Source organism: Pelophylax lessonae (genome assembly GCF_965119305.1).
Source record: "Pelophylax lessonae genome assembly, chromosome: 5".
Taxonomy (NCBI): domain Eukaryota; kingdom Metazoa; phylum Chordata; class Amphibia; order Anura; family Ranidae; genus Pelophylax; species Pelophylax lessonae.
In genome coordinates, this window is record NC_138772.1 from 198805301 (window position 1) to 198825665 (window position 20365).

The window sequence follows — 20365 nt, forward strand, 5'->3', positions numbered from 1 at the left end:
CCACATACCGAGGTTACACAGTTATCCTCATGGTTGTCAACTGGTTCTCCAAAATGTGCAACTGTGTTCCATTTAGGTGGCTGCCTACCGCTCAGGAGCTTGCCTCGGTGTTTGCCAGGGAGTTCTTCCATTTACACGGGTTGCCTAAGGAGATTGTCTCGGACCGTGGGAACCAGTTTGTCTCTAGGTTTTGACGCACCTTTTGCTCCCAGTCGGGTATTCGACTCTCCTTCTCCTCGGCCTACCATCTGAAGTCCAATGGTGCTGCTGAGCGTTCCAACCAAGCTCTTGAGCAATTTCTCCGCTGCTATATCTCTGACCATCAGGACAATTGGGTTGATCTGCTACCCTGGGCAGAGTTTGCCAGGAACTCTGCAATCAACTCGTCTTTCGGAATATCTGTATTCATGGCTAATTATGGATTCCAACCCACTGTGTCTGTCCGAGCCATTCCGCCTGAAGCTGCCATAGGCAGCAGAGGCATTCCCCTCCCTACAGCAACACTTAAGCAAAGGGCATGCTGGGAGGCAGGAAATGCCTTGGCTTTTGATAGTTTCCCAGCAGCACATTGCTTTCCTGTGCAGCTCTGCCAGCTGCGGGTCAGCAATGTAGGGGCGACATTATGATCTATTAGTAACCTGCCCGTGGTTGACCGGTAAATCATGATCGAAGGGTTGCTGACCCCCCACCCTAGATTGTTTATTGGAGCCGGATTGCAATGGACTGTTGCTTGGGTGGCTGATGGCCCCTTTGCTGTTTATGGGAGAACCAGCTAAAATCAGTGGCCCCTGCGGGGGTAGTGCTACAAATGAAAACACAACCAGACATAGGAGGTAATGCACATGCCCATCAAGGCAACAATATCCCCCCGGACAATATCCCCCCGGACAATATCCCCCCGGACATTATCCCCCCGGACATTATCCCCCCGGGACAACATCCCCCTGGACAATATGCTCCCTGGACAATATTGTCCGGGGGGATTTTGTCTGGGGGGATATTGTCCTGATACCGCAAGGGTGGTATATCTTAAAGACATCAGTAGCATTTTCTAAAAATATGCAGCAATGACAACTGTTTTTCTTTTAAGGTCAATGCATATTGGGCTTAACAAAAAATGCCAGTTCCCTTGGCAGAAAAAAAACGCTCATATAGAGCATTTTTGTACAGGAGTTTAGCAGAGTTTAGAAGCTTCTATGAGAGGTTAGGAGCATTCAGCAACTGTTTTTTTTTTTCCTGCCAAAACCCTGCTCTCAAAAATGCAAAACAGAAGAGTTTTTTTCTGCCTCTAAACGATGAAATTAAAATATACATTTAAATACTTGCTGACCAGCCGCCATAGTTTTACTGTGGAAGGTCAGCTCAATTACGTGAAACAACCTACCTGATGCGCCAATTGGCCAGAAAGGGAGCCAATCAGCGGGTCCGGTGGACATGATGTCTGCCGGCCACCTGCGATCTCTCCCCGTGGAGACAGAATGGCAGTCTGCCAATGTAAACAAGGCAGACCGCCGTTCTGTCAGGGATGAACACAGGGATCCTGTGTTCCTACTATTTATTTTGTTCATCTATTGAGTCCATCCCCCACACAGTTAGAAAGCTCTCCCTAGGAGCACACTTAACCCTTTGATCGCCCCTTGTGTTAACCCCATCCCTGCCAGTGTCATTAGTACACTAACACTGATTACTGTAGTAATGTCACTGGTCCCCTCAAAAGTGTCAAAAGTGTCAGTTAGGTATCCGATCTGTCCGCTGAAATGTCGCAGTCCCACTAAAAATCACTGATCACCGCCATTACTAGTAAATAAAAAATAAATAAATAAAAATGACATACAGTCTATCCCCTAGTTTTTAGAAGTGATAACTTTTGCGCAAACCAATCAATATACACTTATTGGGATTTTTATTTTACCAAAAATATGTAGCAGAATACAAATTGGCCTAAATTGATGAAAAAATTTGATATTTTTTTTTTATTATTGGATATGTTTTATAGCAGAAAATAAAAAATATTGGGTTTTTTTTTCCAGAATTGGCGCTCTTTTTTTGTTTATAGCGCAAAAAATAAAAAAATTGCAGAGGTGATCACATGCCACCAAAAGAAAGTTCTATTTGTGGAGAAAAAAAAGGACATACATTTTATTTGGGTACAGCGTCACACGACTGCGCAATTGTCAGTTAAAATAACGCATCGCCCTATCGCAAAAAATGGCCTGGTCATTAAGAGGGTAAAACCGTCCGGTCCTTAAGTGGTTAAACATCCTAATGTGCATGGATACATAAGATAACATTGAGCTGCTTATACAGGCAAAATGCAACAATCCTGTAGAAGTAGCGTTTTTTTTTTTTTTAAGCCAGTGTGCATGAACTGTTAGAACGGTGGACTGGAGTTTTGCAGTGTGGTCTGCTGGAACTCACAGACAAGAGAACTAACATAATGCAGTGGTGAGCATTGGAAGGTCTTGCTTACATACATAGATTTTTCCAGCATAGTTAGACTACAGGGTATATCTGCAACCAATGAGCAATCATACCCTTTCCTCCACAGAGGAATGAATAATCCTTTAATAGCACTTTGGGGAGAATATTTCCTGTGGGTTCAGCGACTCAGATCTTTCATCTTGCATTATTATCAGCGAGGGATTTCCTTATGGATGATCAGTTGAAACTGCCTAGTAAATATGATTAATACTTTTAAAACAGCATCATATTAAAACTTACATGAAGTCAGAGATTCTGTCATATAATGTGGAGCAGACATAATTCCTCCTTGAAAAAAGACAGTCTAACAAGAAATAACCAAATGTTGTCAGACTCATTGTAGGTCTTGCATTTTTGCATCTCTGAAAGAAAGAAGAATTTTATAACATATAACTTCAAAGACAGTATAAGATCAAAAACATACTGTAGTATAGCTGTCAGCATATAAAACCTCACTCTGTCCCTGATCTGCATACTTGTGAATTGTGGCTGTTTGGGAAGACATGTGATCTACCAATTCAATACAACAAAGGTAGTCTTAGAGAGGCATATTCTCTGGATTAACTTTGGTACCAGTTTTTTTTTTTTTTTTTGGCATATGGTTGTGCAAAATGTGAATTTGCAAAATATTATAGCATAGATTTACTTTTTCCATGAAGACAACATTAGTGCCAAGCCTGTGTACAATTTTTTATATACATTTTCAACGTTACACTCACCATTAAAGCCCAAGTTTATTAAAAATAAAAAAAATTAAACAAAAAAAGAAGCATTACTTTACCAGGTACCGTGACTAACGTTTGGTTGTTTTGTATATTGAACTTGCACTTGGTTACTCTTAGCAACTACACTCCTACTGTTTGCTTGTTTGCCAAATAGACCTATAGCAACCTACAGGTAGGTGCTAAGTAAATGCATAGTGGGTCTTGTCTGCCTAACAGCAGGGCTATGATTTCTTTTTGGTAGGGTGTCATGGCTTCCAGGTGTGTCTGCTCAGGGGGGAGTGTCCCCCCTGGCTCTTTGAGAGGCTTCTCATAGGGCAGTGGAGGAAACCCAATAAGGGACACATTCAGGCTTGTAACTACCCCAGAAGGCAGATTCTGCCGCAAAGGATTCTGGGAGTGGGTATAAGTTTGAGGGAGGTGCGTGACTCGGCATCTTTGGTGGGAAGCAGAGTCCTAAGAGGTAGAGGACGGCTGTCTCTCCTGTCAGAGGAAGCAGATGTCTCGGGTGCTGCCTGAGAATCCAGAGAGTGCTGAATTGAGCTGAGGGTATCCGGTGTGCCGAGAACCAGCAGAGAGGCAGAGGGGTCCAGTCCCAGCAAAGCCTACAAAGGTTGTGAGTACTGAGGATTGCCCCTGGGGGTCTGCCTAGCGTCAGTGGGGACCACTCTGGAGAAGGTTCTAGGATCCAAGTATCAGCTAGCTGTAAAGGGGGTACCTGGTCAGAGGACCCTGAAGCATACCTCCCAACTGTCCCGGATTCCGCGGGACTGTCCCGATATTTCAAGTGAGTCCCGCTGTCCCGCTCATGTGGGCTGAAGTCCCGGAGCAGCAGTGGGCTCCACTCAATGGGGTATGCTCAGTAACTACCTATTTACACCGACTGTGCCCACTGAAGATTCCAGCATGCCTGTGCCCTCTGCTCCTCTCCCCAACCCCCATCCACATTTCTTTTCCTTGCAGTCATAGTTGCTAGGACCGTTGGCGTCCTGGCAACTAATGACGTGTTGTGCAGGTGCCTATACTGGAGAGAAACGACCAATGTGTAAGCCGCTTTAGAATCAGCTCTGCCCCCGCCCAGCTCCACCCCCAACTTAGGCTTCAGCGTTCTATAGAACACTGGTTCCTGCTTCCTGCAGCCCGGCATTTCTCTTCTCTGGTAAGGGGGCGGGGCTGCTAAGTTATTTTCAAGCTTTCATCATGGCCCCTTTCAGGTTTTACAAGCAGCCGGGGAGAAGAGAAGCCTGCTGAGGCTGCACAGCATGTCGGAATGTGTCAAAGACTGAGCTTTCCCAGAGGTGTCCTGACTCCAGCCCTGTGTGACCTCCTCAGGTAAGTGTGTGACTGTGTATACATGTGTGTGTGACTGTGTATACATGTGTGTTGTGTGTCTCTGTATACATGTGTGTGTGACTGTCTATACATGTGTTGTGTGTCTGTGTATATATGTGTGTGTGTGTGACTGTGTATACATGTGTTGTGTGTCTGTGTATACATGTGTGTGGGTGTGTGTGTGTGTGTGTCTGTGTATACATGTGTGTGTGTGTGTGTGTGTGTGTGTGTGTCTGTGTATACATGTGTGTGTGTCTGTGTATATATGTGTGTGTGTGACTGTGTATACATGTGTTGTGTGTCTGTGTATACATGTGTGTGTGTGTGTATGTGTGTATACATGTATGTGTGTGTGTCTGTGTATACATGTGTGTGTGTGTGTGTGTCTGTGTATACATGTATGTGTGTGTGTCTGTGTATACATGTGTCTGTGTATACATGTGTGTGTGTGTGTGTGTCTGTATACATGTGTGTGACTGTCTATACATGTGTTGTGTGACTGTGTATACATGTGTGTGTGTGTGTCTGTATACATGTGTGTGACTGTGTATACATGTGTTGTGTGACTGTGTATACATGTGTTGTGTGTCTGTGTATACATGTGTGTGTGTCTGTATGCATGTGTGTGACTGTGTATACATGTGTTGTGTGACTGTGTATACATGTGTTGTGTGACTGTGTATACATGTGTTGTGTGTCTGTGTATACATGTGTGTGTGTCTGTATACATGTGTGTGTGTGTCTGTATACATGTGTGTGTCTGTGTATACATGTGTGTGTGTGTCTGTATACATGTGTGTGACTGTGTATACATGTGTTGTGTGACTGTGTATACATATATGTGTGTGTGTGACTGTGTATACATGTGTTGTGTGTCTGTGTATACGTGTGTGTGTCTGTGTATACATGTGTTGTGTGACTGTGTATACATGTGTGTCTGTGTATACATGTGTGTGTGTCTGTGTATACATGTGTTGTGTGACTGTGTATACGTGTGTGTGTGTATATGCTTCCCGTCCATCTCTGCTGCCCTCCTCCTCCCAGCTCCACCCTTGTCTTCGGCTCCCGATCAGAAGGGTGGACCCGGGGTGCAGAGCAGTGCGCCCCGAGCCCACCCATTGTGTGACAATAGCGAATGAAAATTCGCTATTGTCACACAGATCTCCTCCTGGCCAATCAGGAAGCGGGTCTTCCTGATTGGCCGAAAGGCAAAACCATGCCATTGGCCGAGGAGGAGGCAGAAGGACTCGAGGAGACGCAGGGGGGGACAAAGGAGAAGCCGCTACAGGTAAGTGCACCAGTCTCGGGTGGGGGGGCACGGTACGCTGGTCATTCTGCATTAAGGGGTCACGCTGGCCATTCTGCATTAAGGGGTCACGCTGGCCATTCTGCATTAAGGGGTCACGCTGGTCATTCTGCATTAAAGGGGTCACGCTGGTCATTCTGCATTAAAGGGGTCACGCTGGTCATTCTGCATTAAAGGGGTCACGCTGGTCATTCTGCATTGAGGGGTCACGCTGGTCATTCTGCATTGAAAGGGGTCACGCTGGTCATTCTGCATTGAAAGGGGTCACGCTGGTCATTCTGCATTGAAAGGAGGCACGCTGGTTATTCTGCATTGAAAGGGGTCACGCTGGTTATTCTGCATTGAAAGGGGGCACGCTGGTCTCTCTGCATTAAAAGCGGTCACGCTGGCCATTCTGCATTGAAAGGGGTCACGCTGGTTATTCTGCATTGAAAGGGGGCACGCTGGTCTCTCTGCATTGAAAGGGGCACGATGATCTCTCTGCATCGAAGGGGGCACGGCACGCTGGTCATTCTGCATTGAAAGGGGGCACGGCACGCTGGTCATTCTGCATTGAAAGGGGGCACGCTGGTCTTTCTGCATTAAAAGCGGTCACGCTGGCCATTCTGCATTGAAAGGGGTCACGCTGGTTATTCTGCATTGAAAGGGGGCACGCTGGTCTCTCTGCATTGAAAGGGGCACGATGATCTCTCTGTATTGAAGGGGGCACGGCACGCTGGTCATTCTGCATTGAAAGGGGGCACGGCACGCTGGTCATTCTGCATTGAAAGGGGGCACGGCACGCTGGTCATTCTGCATTGAAAGGGGGCACGCTGGTCTCTCTGTATTGAAAGGGGGCACGCTGGTCTCTCTGTATTGAAGGGGGCACACTCTACCTTAATTAATGAAGGCCCCTTTTACACTTTCGTGACCTCAAAGTCACGCGATTTTTTACAGCGTTGTTTGCCGCAAAGCAATGCCTATTACATTTTTCTGTTTGCGCCCCCCAAAAGGGGGCATTTGGGTTGGATGGAGCTGGGGCATTTGGGGTGGAAGTAGCTGGGGTGGGCATATGGGGTGAATGGAGCTGGATGGGGGGGGGTGGATGGAGCTGGGGTGGGCATTTGGAGTGTTTGGAGGTTGGATGGGTGTTTGGGATATATAGTGCTAGGGTGGGCATTTGGGGTGGATGGAGCTAGGGTGGGCATTTGAGGTGGATAGAGCTGCTGGGGGCATTTGGGGTGGATGGGGGGGTGTATGGAGCTGGGTGGGCATTTGGGGTGTATAGAGCTGGGGGGGTGGATGGTGCAGAGTCCGACCCCTGCATTCTGTATATTACATACTCCTGTCTCCTGCATTCTGTACAATACATACTCCTGTCTCCTGCATTTTGTACATTACACTCTCCTGCACTATATATACAATACTGTACATTACATACTTCTCACCAAAGTCTTCATTGTCCCAACAGTTGCTGGTTGCTATGCAGTCTCTGACTATTTTAATGAAGTTCTTCTTTAAGGTAGGCTGAGCAATCAAAGTATATTGTATGAGTACTAGGAAGTCTGGGTTTTGTTTACCCTATCCCTTAAGCCCCTCCCACTGCTAAGCAATTGGCCACACCCACAATTTGACGCGGCGCGCGTAGCGCGCCACAGTTTTTATTTCTCTTTCAGTGTCCCTCATTGCGAAGTTCAAAAGTTGGGAGGTATGCTGAAGTGTGAAAGGGGGCGCCTGCAGTTTGAGCCCTGAAGAGTTAGTGCACAGTGTGAGAGCATCAGTTGAGAGTTGCAGCCATACAGGAATCCACAGCAAGCTACCTCAAGCCCGTGCAAGGCTGGAGGGAGTAGTCAGTGACTTTGCAGTACAAGCAGTTTCAGACGTTCAATGTTCCACAGTCCTGGATCTTCTGGACTTAAAGTTGAGGTTCCAGCACCAGTTTCAGAGCTTCAGTGTGTTTAAAGCATCAGTGAGCACTAGCTAACGTCGGCTGGCGTCAAGGCAGCGCTAACAGGCAATTTTCTAGAAAAAGCCCCAAAGTTGTACCTAGTTGAGCCTAAGGAGTATCCCACTCATTCCCTTCTCCCATCCCCTAAAATACAATAAAACAACCAAACAAAGATGTTGATGTCTCAGTTCTCACACCCAGGGTCGCGGTTCACATGGGCTGGAGAGGTAACCGGTAACAATGGCAGACCCACATCAGGCTCAATGCCTGGAAAACCTGCTACAGACCTTTGTTGTAGCAAAGCTTCGTAGCCCTTTGTGCTATTCAGACCCTGGTTCTTTAGCCACTTTACCACCGGAGGATTTTGCTGTCTTACATCCAGGCCACTTTTTGCGATTCGGCGCTGTGTGCCTTTAACTGACAATTGCGCGGTCGTGCGATGCCGTACCAAAACGAAATTTACGTCATTTTTTTCCCACAAACAGAGCTTTCTTTTGGTGGTATTTGATCACCTGTGCGATTTTTACTTTTTGCGCTTTAAACAAAAAAATAGCGTTTATTTTGAAAAAATAACAATATTTTTAACATTTTTTTATATGAAATTCCCCCCCAAAAAAATGTAAAAATCAAAATTTTTTTACATTTTTGGCCAATTTGTTTTCTGCTACCTATGTTTGGTAAACAAAATCACAATAAGCGTATTTTGATTGGTTTGCGCAAAAGTTATTGCGTTTACTAACTAGGGGAAAGATTTCTGTCATTTTTGGTGTTTTTTTTTTTAACGCGTAATGGCGGCGATCTGCGATTTTTTTTGCGGGACTGCGACATTGCGGCGGACAGATCGGACCCCTAACTGACATTTTTGACCCTTTTGGGGGTACCAGTGACATTACTGCAGTAATCAGTGCTATAAATATGCACTGTTATTGTAAAAATGACACTGGCAGGGAAGGGGTTAATTTTATTGGAGAGGGAGGGATTAATGTATGCCTGGTGCTTACTAACGTGTGGGGGGGAGGTGACTGTGTGACACAAGGACAGATCGGATGTTCAGCTATGCTGAACACTCCGATCTGTCACTCCCTGTCACTTAGGAGATCCGCCCGCTCTGTTTACACAAGCGGGCGGATCTCCAAACTAGATTCCCCGACGATCGGGGAAGAGCGGCGGCGATAGCCGCCGCTCCTCCCCTAGCCCGACTCCCGCTGTGACTGAGCACAGTGGGAGCGAGCCTCCGGCGGCGCACGCGCACCGCCCACAAGGGGCGGAGTCCAGCGACGTAGGTCTACGTCGCTGGACGATAACGAGCCACATTGCTGCAGTAGCAGCAATGTGAGCGGAGCTTAAGTGGTTAGATACGCTGAACCAACATTCACCCTTTTAATAACTTCAGACCAGGCTTAGAACAGTTGATACAGAGAAAACACACATTACCAGTCCCTGCGCAGATCCTGGAGATTGATTCTCAAGCTGGGGAATCTTGTAATATGGCCTGTGGTGAAACACATGAATGAAGGGTGGCAGCTCTCCTAACCCTCCATGGGATATGAGGCAAAGAAGCTGTACAAAAAATAAAGGAACAGAGCGCACACCGCCCTAGTGTAACACCATTTATTTGAAGTTAATAGAAGCCATAAAAACAGGTACTCACAAACAGATAGGAAGTCATGCATGGAAATAAATATCCCCCGAAGACGTTTACAGTTCTCTCTCCTCCTAGCCTCGGCGGCTCAGCTGTTCGTCCTGCACTGATCAGTGAGTATCGTACGGCTAAGCCAACCGCCTTGGATTACTCAAGGAGACTCGATGTGGTGAGCCTGTGCACGGTCCAGCCGCCGCCGCACACCCTCCAAGAGCCGGATGCTGTAGCCGCTCAGAGAAACTGACAATGCGGTTAAGTAGAGGGAGACTCCCCGATCGGGACCCAGAGCATCTGGGGTGTTGAGATCTGAAGAAGGAGGCTACGCCTCCGAAACGTTGTCCTTAGCAACCCCATGCAAGTCATGCTCTGGGTCCCGATCGGGGAGTCTCCCTCTGCTTAACCGCATTGTCAGTTTCTCTGAGCGGCTACAGCATCCGGCTCTTGGAGGGTGTGCGGTGGCAGCTGGACCGTGCACAGGCTCACCACATCGAGTCTCCTTGAGTAATCCGAGGCGGTTGGCTTAGCCGTACGATACTCACTGATCAGTGCAGGACGAACAGCTGAGCCGCTGAGGCTAGGAGGAGAGAGCCCTGTAAACATCATCGGGGGATATTTATTTCCATGCATGACTTCCTATCTGTTTGTGAGTACCTGTTTTTATGGCTTCTATTAACTTCAAATAAATGGTGTTACACTAGGGCGGTGTGCGCTCTGTTCCTTTATCTTTAGAACAGTTGATGTAACTTTACTAAAGAAATTTCAACATTACAGTCCAGTATGAAAAATGCAAGTTCATTCCCTAACTCTAATGCTAATTTTGGCAGCAAATTTCAATTTAGTTTTAGTCTTAGTTTTAGTACTAAAATGGCACTTTAGTTTAAGTCCCATTTTGGTCTTTTGCAAGTGTTTTAGTTTTAGTCGTATTTAGTCGACTAAAACTCCAGTACATTTTAGTCGACTAAAACATCTTACATTTTAGTCGACTAAAATGTCCTACATTTAGTCGACTAAAACGCATTTTAGTCATCTAAATGGTCATGGCCAGGTCAGAGAGGAGGCCAGTAATACTGCTGCTTGCAGTCAGTGCAGTGAGTGCACACAGTGCTGCTCAGAGTGCTGGATTGGGGTCTCAGGTTTAAGGGTGGTCTCTGGTCTGACTCTGAACTGAAGTTGTTGAACAGAATGGGCCGGGGCGGGCCTCAGAGGCCTATATGCACGTGCACAGTCCTGGATGGATGGCGGAATCGGATGCCAGTGGTGACTGGTGAGTGGTCTGAGGGGACTCAGGGAGGCAGTAATAGCTGGCCTGGCTGTTAACTCACAGTGGGTGCTCTGCTCTGGATGTGGTGGTGGCCGGGTGCCAGTGCCATGTGATGAGTGGGGCCTGGCGCGTCTGGCTGTAGTGCTGCAGCTGCAGTGCTCTGGTGAGGTCAGGTGACTGGTCTCGAGTCGACTCTCTTGTAGTAGTCCACTCCTCACGTCGGACGTCACCCAGGAGGAGCTCCATGAAAACCGGAAGTTGGGTAAACGTCCCTGCCTCACATTCTCGTTTAGTTTTCGTTTGTTAAGGAAAACGGATTTGATTTTCATCATAGTTGTCGTCATTTGTAGGGATGATCGAACTTTTCAAAAGTTCGGTTCGGCCAGAACATCCGAACTTCCCGAAAGTTCGGCCCGGATTTCAGAACCCCATTGAAATCAATGGGACCCGAACTTCAGTAATCAAAAAACACCATTTTGAAGCCCTAAAATCCAATAAATGCCCCTAAAAAGTGCCTAGGCTTCTGGGTCATGCCCCAGGGACTATTAATCACACAAAAAAAAGTTCTTAAAAATTGTCATTTTTGATAGAGAGCCAATTATTGAAAAAAAAAAAAAAAAGATTTTTGGATTTAGTGTCTGGGGGGTCTAAAAAGTGTACCTGTGAAGTTTCAGCTCTGTAGCATGTCCAGAACCATAAAAAAAAAAAAGATTGTTTGTATTATGTCACTTATAGAACCGGGATATGGCTCCGCTATTTTCACACCTTGCCAGTTTAGTAGCAAGCGTTTTTTTGGGCATTTTTTGGGGGACTTTGGAGGCAGGCAAAACATCTGAACTTCTGTGTAGGGGGTATATATACATACACCCATGTCTGTATATATACACATACACATATATAGGTGTGAAAATAGCAGAAATCTATGCTTGCGCTGATTCACACTAATATGGCTTCTCTCCTATAACACCTATATATGTGTATGTGTAAAATACACATAGGTGTGTGTGTATATATAACCCTATACAGAAGTTCAGATGTTTTGCCTGCCTCCAAAGACCCCAAAAAAATGCCCCAAAAAAAAACGCCTGCAAGAACACACCTGGGCATTTTTTTTTTTTGGCGTAGGCATTTTTTTGGGATCTTTGGAGGCAGGCAAAACATCTGAACTTCTGTATAGGGTTATATATATACACACACACACTTGTATATATTTATACACATACACACATATAGGTGTTATAGGAGCGGAGCCATATGCCTGTTAATTATTTAATTAGCGCAAGCAAATGTTTCTGCTACTTTCACACCTATATATTTGTATGTGTATATATACAGACATGGGTGTATGTATATATATATACCCCTACACAGAATTTGAGATGTTTTGCCTGCCTCCAAAGACCCCAAAAAAATGCCCAAAAAAATGCCTGCGCCAAAAAAAATGCCCAGGTGTGTTGCAGGCGTTTTTTTTGGGCATTTTTTGGGCGTCTTTGGAGGCAGGCATAACATCTGAACTTCTGTGTAGGGGTATATACACCCATGTATGTATATATACACATACACATATATAGGTGTGAAAATAGCAGAAATCTATGCTTGCGCTAATTCACACTAATATGGCTCCGCTCCTATAACACCTATATGTGTGTATGTGTATAAATATATACAAGTGTGTGTGTATATATATATATAACCCTATACAGAAGTTCAGATGTTTAGCCTCCCTCTATGGACCCCAAAAAAATTCGCAAAAAAATGCATTCGCCAAAAAAAAATGCCCAGGTGTGTTCTTGCAGGCATTTTTTTTGGGCATTTTTTTGGGGTCTTTGGAGGGACGCTAAACATCTGAACTTCTGTATAGGGTTATATATACACACACACTTGTATATATTTATACACATACACACATATAGGTGTTATAGGAGCGGAGCCATATTAGTGTGAATTAGCGCAAGCATAGATTTCTGCTATTTTCACACCTATATATGTGTATGTGTATATATATACATACATGGGTGTATATACCCCTACACAGAAGTTCAGATGTTATGCCTGCCTCCAAAGATGCCCAAAAAATGCCCAAAAAAAATGGCAGCTACAAAAACGCCCAGGTGTGTTTTTGCAGCTGGCGTTTTTTTTGGGCATTTTTTGGGGTCTTTGGAGGCAGGCAAAACATCTGAACTTCTGTTTAGGGGTATATATATACATACACCCATGTATGTATATATACACATACACATATATAGGTGTGAAAATAGCAGAAATCTATGCTTGCGCTAATTCACACTAATATGGCTCCGCTCCTATAACACCTATATGTGTGTATGTGTATAAATATATACAAGTGTGTGTGTATATATAACCCTATACAGAAGTTCAGATGTTTAGCCTTCCAAAAAGTCAGTTGAGGGTTTATACTGTCCTGACATTTTAGGGTCTTCGAAAATGTGATGCCCCTTGAAAGCCTGAAGAAGGTCATTGGATTTTGGGCTCCTGTACACAGCTAGGCTCTAGTCTCTCATATGTGGTATCCCAATACTCAGGAGAAGTGTCAGAATGTGTTTTGGGGTGTAATTCCACATATACCCATGACATGTGTGAGAAATATCTCATTAAATTGATAACTTTGTGTAAAACTAAAAGAAGTAAAATTAAATACATTTTCCAAAAACTTGTGGCAAATAAGAAAATCTTCCATGGACTCAACATGCCTCTCAACAAATATCTTGGGGTGTCTACTTTCCAAAAAGGGGTCATTGGGGGGGTTGTTTGAACTGTACTGGAATTTTAGGGCCTCTAAACACATTATGTGTTTGGCCAGCATTAGGAGTTTCTGCCCCACTCCTAATGTTGGGCATACATGTAATGTTCTTTTTTCGTTCAGTCTGGAACTTCTGGAACTTTCATGAACTTTCCAGAAAAAAATTTAGAACTTTCCGGAAGAAGTTGATCCAGAGAATATCTGATTGCCTCCTGGGAAATCAGGAAGGATTTTTTTCCTCTGCTGGAGCAAAATTGATTATGATTGTTTGTTTGTGTTTTTTTGTTTGCCATCCTCTGGATCAACTGTGGGTATAGGATTGTGTATATGGAGGGGATTTTTTCTTTTTTTCTTTCTATGGTTGAACTGGATGGACTTGTGTCTTTTTTCAACCTGTATCTACGTAACCTGTCAGCATACTTCTGACCAGACTACCGCTGCACGATAACTGACACTTGTGCTGCTTCTTTCTACCAAAGTCCAGCCAGCTGTCTGGCTTAGACATCATATGTGAAAGGGATAATTTATGGCACCTTCTTTGGCTTCCTAATCCTATTGGACTTCAGAGGCCCATAGTGGAGGTCTCGGGTCAGCTTACCCTGTCATACCATCCTAGCTGCATACACATATCAGCAGCCCACACCGCCAGTCAGATCAAGCCCAGCTTCCTTGATTTTAATCCTTTGTACAAGCTATTTGAGTCTAGACACTATCAACCTTGTAAGTGATGCTAACAGAATATCTTTAAATGTGCTTTTTTGTATATCTATTATATAATATTCATATACATATTTTTCTGTCAATAGAATACTTACTTGAGCTTCCCCTGAAGAAGAAGAGAAAGTTTATTATCTTCGAAACATGTCGGGTTAAAGTTCTGTTATTTGGTTGGAAATTGGTGTCATCTGGTATAGCTTGTATATGTTTTTAATTTTTTGTTTATACACGTTTATACACATTTTTGTTCATTCGTGCAAGGCAAGCTTGGAGGGATTCAATGGGGCCGTCCCAAATTAAGAACACATCATCTATATATCTGACCCACAAATTGATGTGGTCAGTAAATATAGATAATGCTTCATCCTTCAAGAAGAACTCCTCCCACTCCCCCAGGTACAGGTTGGCGTAGGATGGCGCACAACAAGTGCCCATCGCGACTCCCTGCACCTGGAGGTAGTGGGAGCCATCGAAGGTGAAGACGTTGTGGGTTAAGATGTATTGAAGGAGATCCAGAATGAAAGTGCTATAAGGGCCTTCCTGTCCATGACGAGATATGATATGCCTTACAGCCGCGATACCTCTATGGTGGGGTATTGAGCTGTAGAGGGCCTCTACGTAAATGGTGACTAATAATGCAGTGGGAGGAATCCACAGATTTTCAATTCTATTTAAGAAATGGATCGTATCTTTGATATACGAGGGTAAATTTTGGACGAATGGTTGAAGGAAGGCGTCTATTAATTTGCTCATATTCTCAGAAATGGATCCCCTACCCGATATAATGGGTCTCCCCGGGGGATTGGTGGCGTTCTTGTGTATCTTGGGGAGCCCGTAAAAGGTGGGAATTTTGGGGAACTTGGTCCTCTTCCATGTCCCTGTATAACAATGCTAGGAATTTGGCGGGGGCTATCTTATATACTGGGGGGCGTATTCACTAATGATTGGACTATGGACCCCCTAGTCACTCCAATCACATTCCTAGCATTCTCCTGCCCCCTCAATTGGCTTTTACTGATGGTTCTGGTCCAATCACGGCCTTTTAAAGCCCATTTCCTGAACCATTGCATTTTGGTCGGTTCTGGTTGCCGAATTCCGAACTTTTTCAGCAAAAAATTCTAAATTCGGCCGAACCTCGAACAGCCAATGTTCGGGTCGAACCGATGGTCGACCCAAACCGTTCGATCATCCCTAATCAGTAGGTTTGAAGAAGAAGTAATTTATATCTATTGTCCACTACTGTGGTCACCCATAGTCTAATTCACAAAGCAAAGCATTTACTGTATGTTTGAAATGGAAATTTTCAAGAAATGAGGATGCTGGGGGACTTACAATATTGAAAATGCATAATCTAATAATTCTAAACTGGGGTTAACACTTGGGGCTCATTTAGATGTGCAGAGGCCCATACACCATATATTTCTGTGCCCAAGAATGACAGGCGTTTTGTTCCAGCAGCCTGTTAACAATCAGGTGCAGTGGCTGTATAGATCTTCCTGCAAACTTGAGCCTTTAACACCCATACTGGGACAGATGCATGATGGATGCACAGTCTGTCCTCATTCAGGGCCATGTATCCATCCCTGCATTGATGTAAACATAGAGAAGATAAATACAGCCCTAATAAAGCATAGTCTTCTGACCATTGGTGATTAATCTTAGAGGCCATAGATGTGTACAACCAGAGACATTGTGCTCTTGAGGTTCTACCTGTCACTGCCTAAACTCACTCATTTTAAGCACTATAAACCAAGTATTACCAACCTTACCTAAAGGTGGGGATATCAGAACATTTTAACGATAATACCAATAATATGAATGCGAAAAATGTATCCAATGTTTCTAAATGTTTTAGAGAGATTCATAAGGGAAATTGATTCTTTCTCTTTTTGGTATCAAATCATAAAGAGGGGGTGACACACACTGCACTCTACTCCAACGAGAAGTGTGGTGGATATACACAATCAGCACATGGGTACCACAGGGATTGAACAATGGCATGGACATTAACTTGTTTTTAAAATAATCATATAACTACTTTCATGGAATTTATTTGATAATATGTTTTAGGATGACATTTTTGTGCCCATTGTCTGAAAAAATGTTTTCTTTTTCTTCAGTTTGTTATTATTCATGCTCCAGGGTTTGTTGTAATTATCTGCTCCAATTGTTTTTAATTGATGGGATCCTACCCTGGTTGAGTGGGTTGTAAGAGCCGGTTCACACTACTTAGACTTGTCAGGCGACTTGGTTGCCTGACAAATAGCTCCCCATGCTGTGCAATGGAACTGTTCTAATCAGAGCGACTCAAGTCTCTCCGACTTAGAAAAAGGTTCCTGCACTATTTTTTGGTGAAGTCGGAGCATTGACTTCTATTATGAGAAGTCGTTTGCAAGCCGCGATGAAGTAGCGCTGCATGGGCGACTTCAAAGTCGCCCAAAGTCGGGCGACTTTGAGTCGGATTAGTGTGAACCGGCTCTAAGAGTATACAGTATATGTCAGAACCTTTAAAATGTTTTCGCATGCTCTATGGGGAAGGCTGTATAAGCAGAAATCTCATTTTTGATGCTGTGTTATTTTACATGTAGCCAATAAAATTATTTCTTTATCAAGAAAACGCAGAGTGGCCTGCTTCATACATTATGGACTTTAAACCCAGTTATGACATTTAATAAAGCTTACCTTATCCCTCACTCCTGCAGGATTCCCCCAGCTGCACGATTGGTCCTCCCAAGCCACTTCTCTTTACCACTCTGTCGGTAGCAGGCACTCTGACTTCATCACATATAATGCCGGACCAGCAAAAAATAAAAGGCTCCCACTCCTGGGAAAATAATGGATAAGGTAAGTAAAACTTTTGCTATGTTCTCTCTAGACCAAAAGGAAACCGCCCCCCCCCCCCCCCCCCCCACACTGCTAGGGTAATGTTTGATTGCAACTGGATTTCAGATTTAAATTTTAGTATAAATAATCTTAATCTGCTTTTTAAATACGGATGTGCTCCCTATTTTATCCCATGGTAATGAACCTGCCAAACTGTTGCCATTTACAGAATATACAATCATTATCCTTTCACAAGAAATAGTTGTATAAGTTGGTTGTAAACCCTTACATATACCCATTGATACACAGAGCAAATCCTCCTACATAAATTGTACCTGTTTATCTACAGTCTTCTCTTCTCTTTCAAAGTTCACCTGTTCAAAGTGCCGAATTTGTACCGCTTGTCTGGGCTTCTGCAGGCAGGGTGGGGGGGGGGGGGGGGTTGGAGGGAAGGGACACACCCCCTTCACACAGGAACAGAGCTGAGGCTGTCAATCACATGCTCTGTGCTGGAGCTCCTTCCCCTGTCACCTTTTTTCTCTTGGTGTCAGGAAAACTTATCAGTGACTTGTAAGTGACTCATGCTGATAGCAGAGGAACGGAACAGCAGACATAAATTACACTTAGGGGTTTATTTACTAAAGCTAGAGAGTTCAAAATGAGTGACAATTCTGCATAGAACCTATTTAGCTTCCAGGTTTTATTGCCAAAGCTTAATTGAACAAGTTGAGGTTAGAAGCTGGTTTCTAGGCAGAAATGTGACTAATTTTGCACTCTCTAGTTTTAGTAAATAAACCCCTTAGTGCTCTGGATTGAGACATGTAAACACTACAGAAGGATATGCTTTGTTCATATTTCATGCCTGAGGTTTACAACCACTTTAGCCATCGATTCATGCGTTTTACTGTATTGGGATTATCTCCACCTCAAATATCTCAATATCCTGCTCTGCTCATTATATAGAATTTCACAAATATTACCAGATGAAAGCTAATGATATTGAAGCAACAACCCATCCACCAGTTTTGTGAACTAAATTACATATATAAAGTACCCCTAAAAAAACAATATACGGTATAATTATTCATGTAGTGAGATTTACTGAGCCACACACTAAAACATTTCAGTTAATTAAAGTTATTTATTGTAAAACAAAGCAAACATTATGCTATAGCAAAATTAGCCTAAAGTCGAGGTAAGAGCTATACTGTTACCTTTACTTTACTAAAACTGAGCATGCAAAATCTGGTGCAGCTCTGAATAGAAACCAATCAGCAGGGCCGGTGCTTCCACTAGGCAAACTAGGCAGCCGTCTAGGGAGCATTGCCACCTAGGGGCGCAGCCAGGAGTCGGCACTCTCTCTCCTTTATTAATGACCCTTGTGAGCTGAGGGGAGGGGCGGCAGTGGGGGAGGAAGAAGGAACAGAGGAAGATGCCAGGTGTCTGGGGCAGTGGCGGAACTACCAAGCCTTGGCTTTGGGGGGGGCCCAGAAGGCAGGAAGGGAGCCCACCGCAGTGCTGCCTGCATGATGATCCTCTTCAGCTGGACCTGAGCGGCCTGAACCCCAGGCAGGAAGTGATTCTCTGCACTGAGCTGGTGGGCAGTCGTAATTTCCCTGGGTCGGTATTAAGCAGGGACCGGAGGAGAGCTGAACCTGAGCCAGAGCTCGGCACTGGAAGGCGACACCTTTACTGGAGCAGAAGCGACGAGGCACTGGAATGGTCTGAGGAGGTTGGTGATGAAGGATGTGCGGAGCTCTCTGACTGCTGCTTCTTCCTCCACCAGGAGCCTGTTGGAACTGTGGTGAGCACTGTGGTCCAGAAGAGGAGTAGTGTCCTGGGAAAAGGAGTGCAGGCCACTCTCTTCATACGGGCCAGTGAGTTTCCCCAGAATAGGGGATCTGGGTCCCTGGGTGTGACATGGGGGATAGGGGTCACCGGGTGTAACAGGGGTTCGGGGTCACCAGGTGTGCCATGAGCAATTGGGGTCCCTGGGTGTGCCATGGGGGATTGAGGTCCCCAGGTGTGACGAGGAGGAACATCAGGGTCCCCAGGTGTGACATGGAGGAACATCAGGGTCCCCAGGTGTGACATGGAAAAATATCAGGGTCTCTCCGGGTATGACATGGAGGAACATCAGGAGCCCCTGGGGTGACATATAGGAACATTGGGGTCAATGGGTATGACAGCATGACATGGAGGAACACGGGGGTCCCTGGGTGCCACATGGAGGAACATCGGGGTCAGTGGGTATGACAGCAAGACATGGAGGAATATTGGGGTCCCAGAATGTGACATGGAAAAACATCAGGGTCCCTGGGTGTGACATGGAGGAATATGGGGGTTACTGGGTACGACAGAATAACATGGAGGAACCATCAGATCAGGGTCACTGGGTAGTACATAGAGAAGTTTTTAACCCCTTCCCTTTTTATTTTATTTTTTTTTGGGGGGGGGCGCAAGTAGCTGGTCTTGCCTAGGGCGTATAATAGTTTAGCACCAGCCCTGCCAATCAGCTTCCATATTTCATTGTCAAAGCTTAACTGAACAAACCAAAGTAGCAGCTGATTGGCTACCATGCACAGCTGCTCCATATTCTGAGTGCACCATTTCTAGTAAATATCCCCCATAATTTATCTGGCAGAAAAACAAATAATTCCTGGTAGAACATGTCAATACTGTAAACCAGAGAGTTTTCTATGGAGAAAAGTACTTTGGAAGTCAGGGATTCTTCAAAATGAAACATTTGTGTTTTGCATATAGCAGGAATTTTGTTTTCTTTTTTTAACTTGTACTAGTAATATGAAAGTTAAAAATTGGTTACTATGCACATTCTTCATAGAGTAGGCTGGACTGAAGTGATTGGATCTAAGTTTCCTTGTAAATGTCTGTATATGCATATGTATATGTCTGTATATGCAGCAATCCTACATTCATAAACTAAATCCAGTCATTATATTTGTACATTTACTGTAAGAAAAAGTTCATAGTTCTGGCACTTACCTTATTAATACCATGCACTGTCCGTAGTGGGAGAACTTACAAGAAGGCACAGACCAGCTTTATACTTCCTGGTGTGCCACGGATAACCTCAAATACCGAACCCATTGCCAGAAATATGCCTTTACAGTTATACATTAATCTAAGCTTTCCAACATGTGCTTAATATGATTAGTCAAAGCTTAGCAATGCCAGAGACATTCAAAATGTAATGACAACAAAACAAAGCCATAAGACAATTAGGGTGTGTTTCTTACAACAGCCAATCTATTGGCAACTACTTCCATATAATGCTTCCTTTTTAACCACTTGCCTACTGAGCACTTTCACCCCCTTCCTGCCCAGGCCAATGTCCAGCTTTCAGCGCTGTTGCACTTTGAATCTTCGAATGTC

The 20365-nt window shown here is 44.5% G+C and overlaps 1 protein-coding gene across 2 annotated transcripts in view; it reads right to left on the reverse strand.

The window, feature by feature from the left end:
* Positions 1-20076, reverse strand: part of LOC309556661 (putative G-protein coupled receptor 141) — a 30110-nt gene extending 10034 nt beyond the window's left edge. Inside the window, exons 1-2 of one of the 2 annotated variants that reach the window (XM_082259116.1) lie at positions 19976-20076; positions 2722-2843 (exon numbers count right to left, since the gene is read on the reverse strand). The gene's annotated coding sequence lies outside the window, so the exon portion shown is untranslated. Of the gene's footprint in view, positions 1-2721; positions 2844-16831; positions 16977-19975 lie in introns of those variants that run through there. The other variant, XM_082259117.1, reaches the window with a different exon arrangement.
* Positions 20077-20365: the final 289 nt, after the last annotated feature.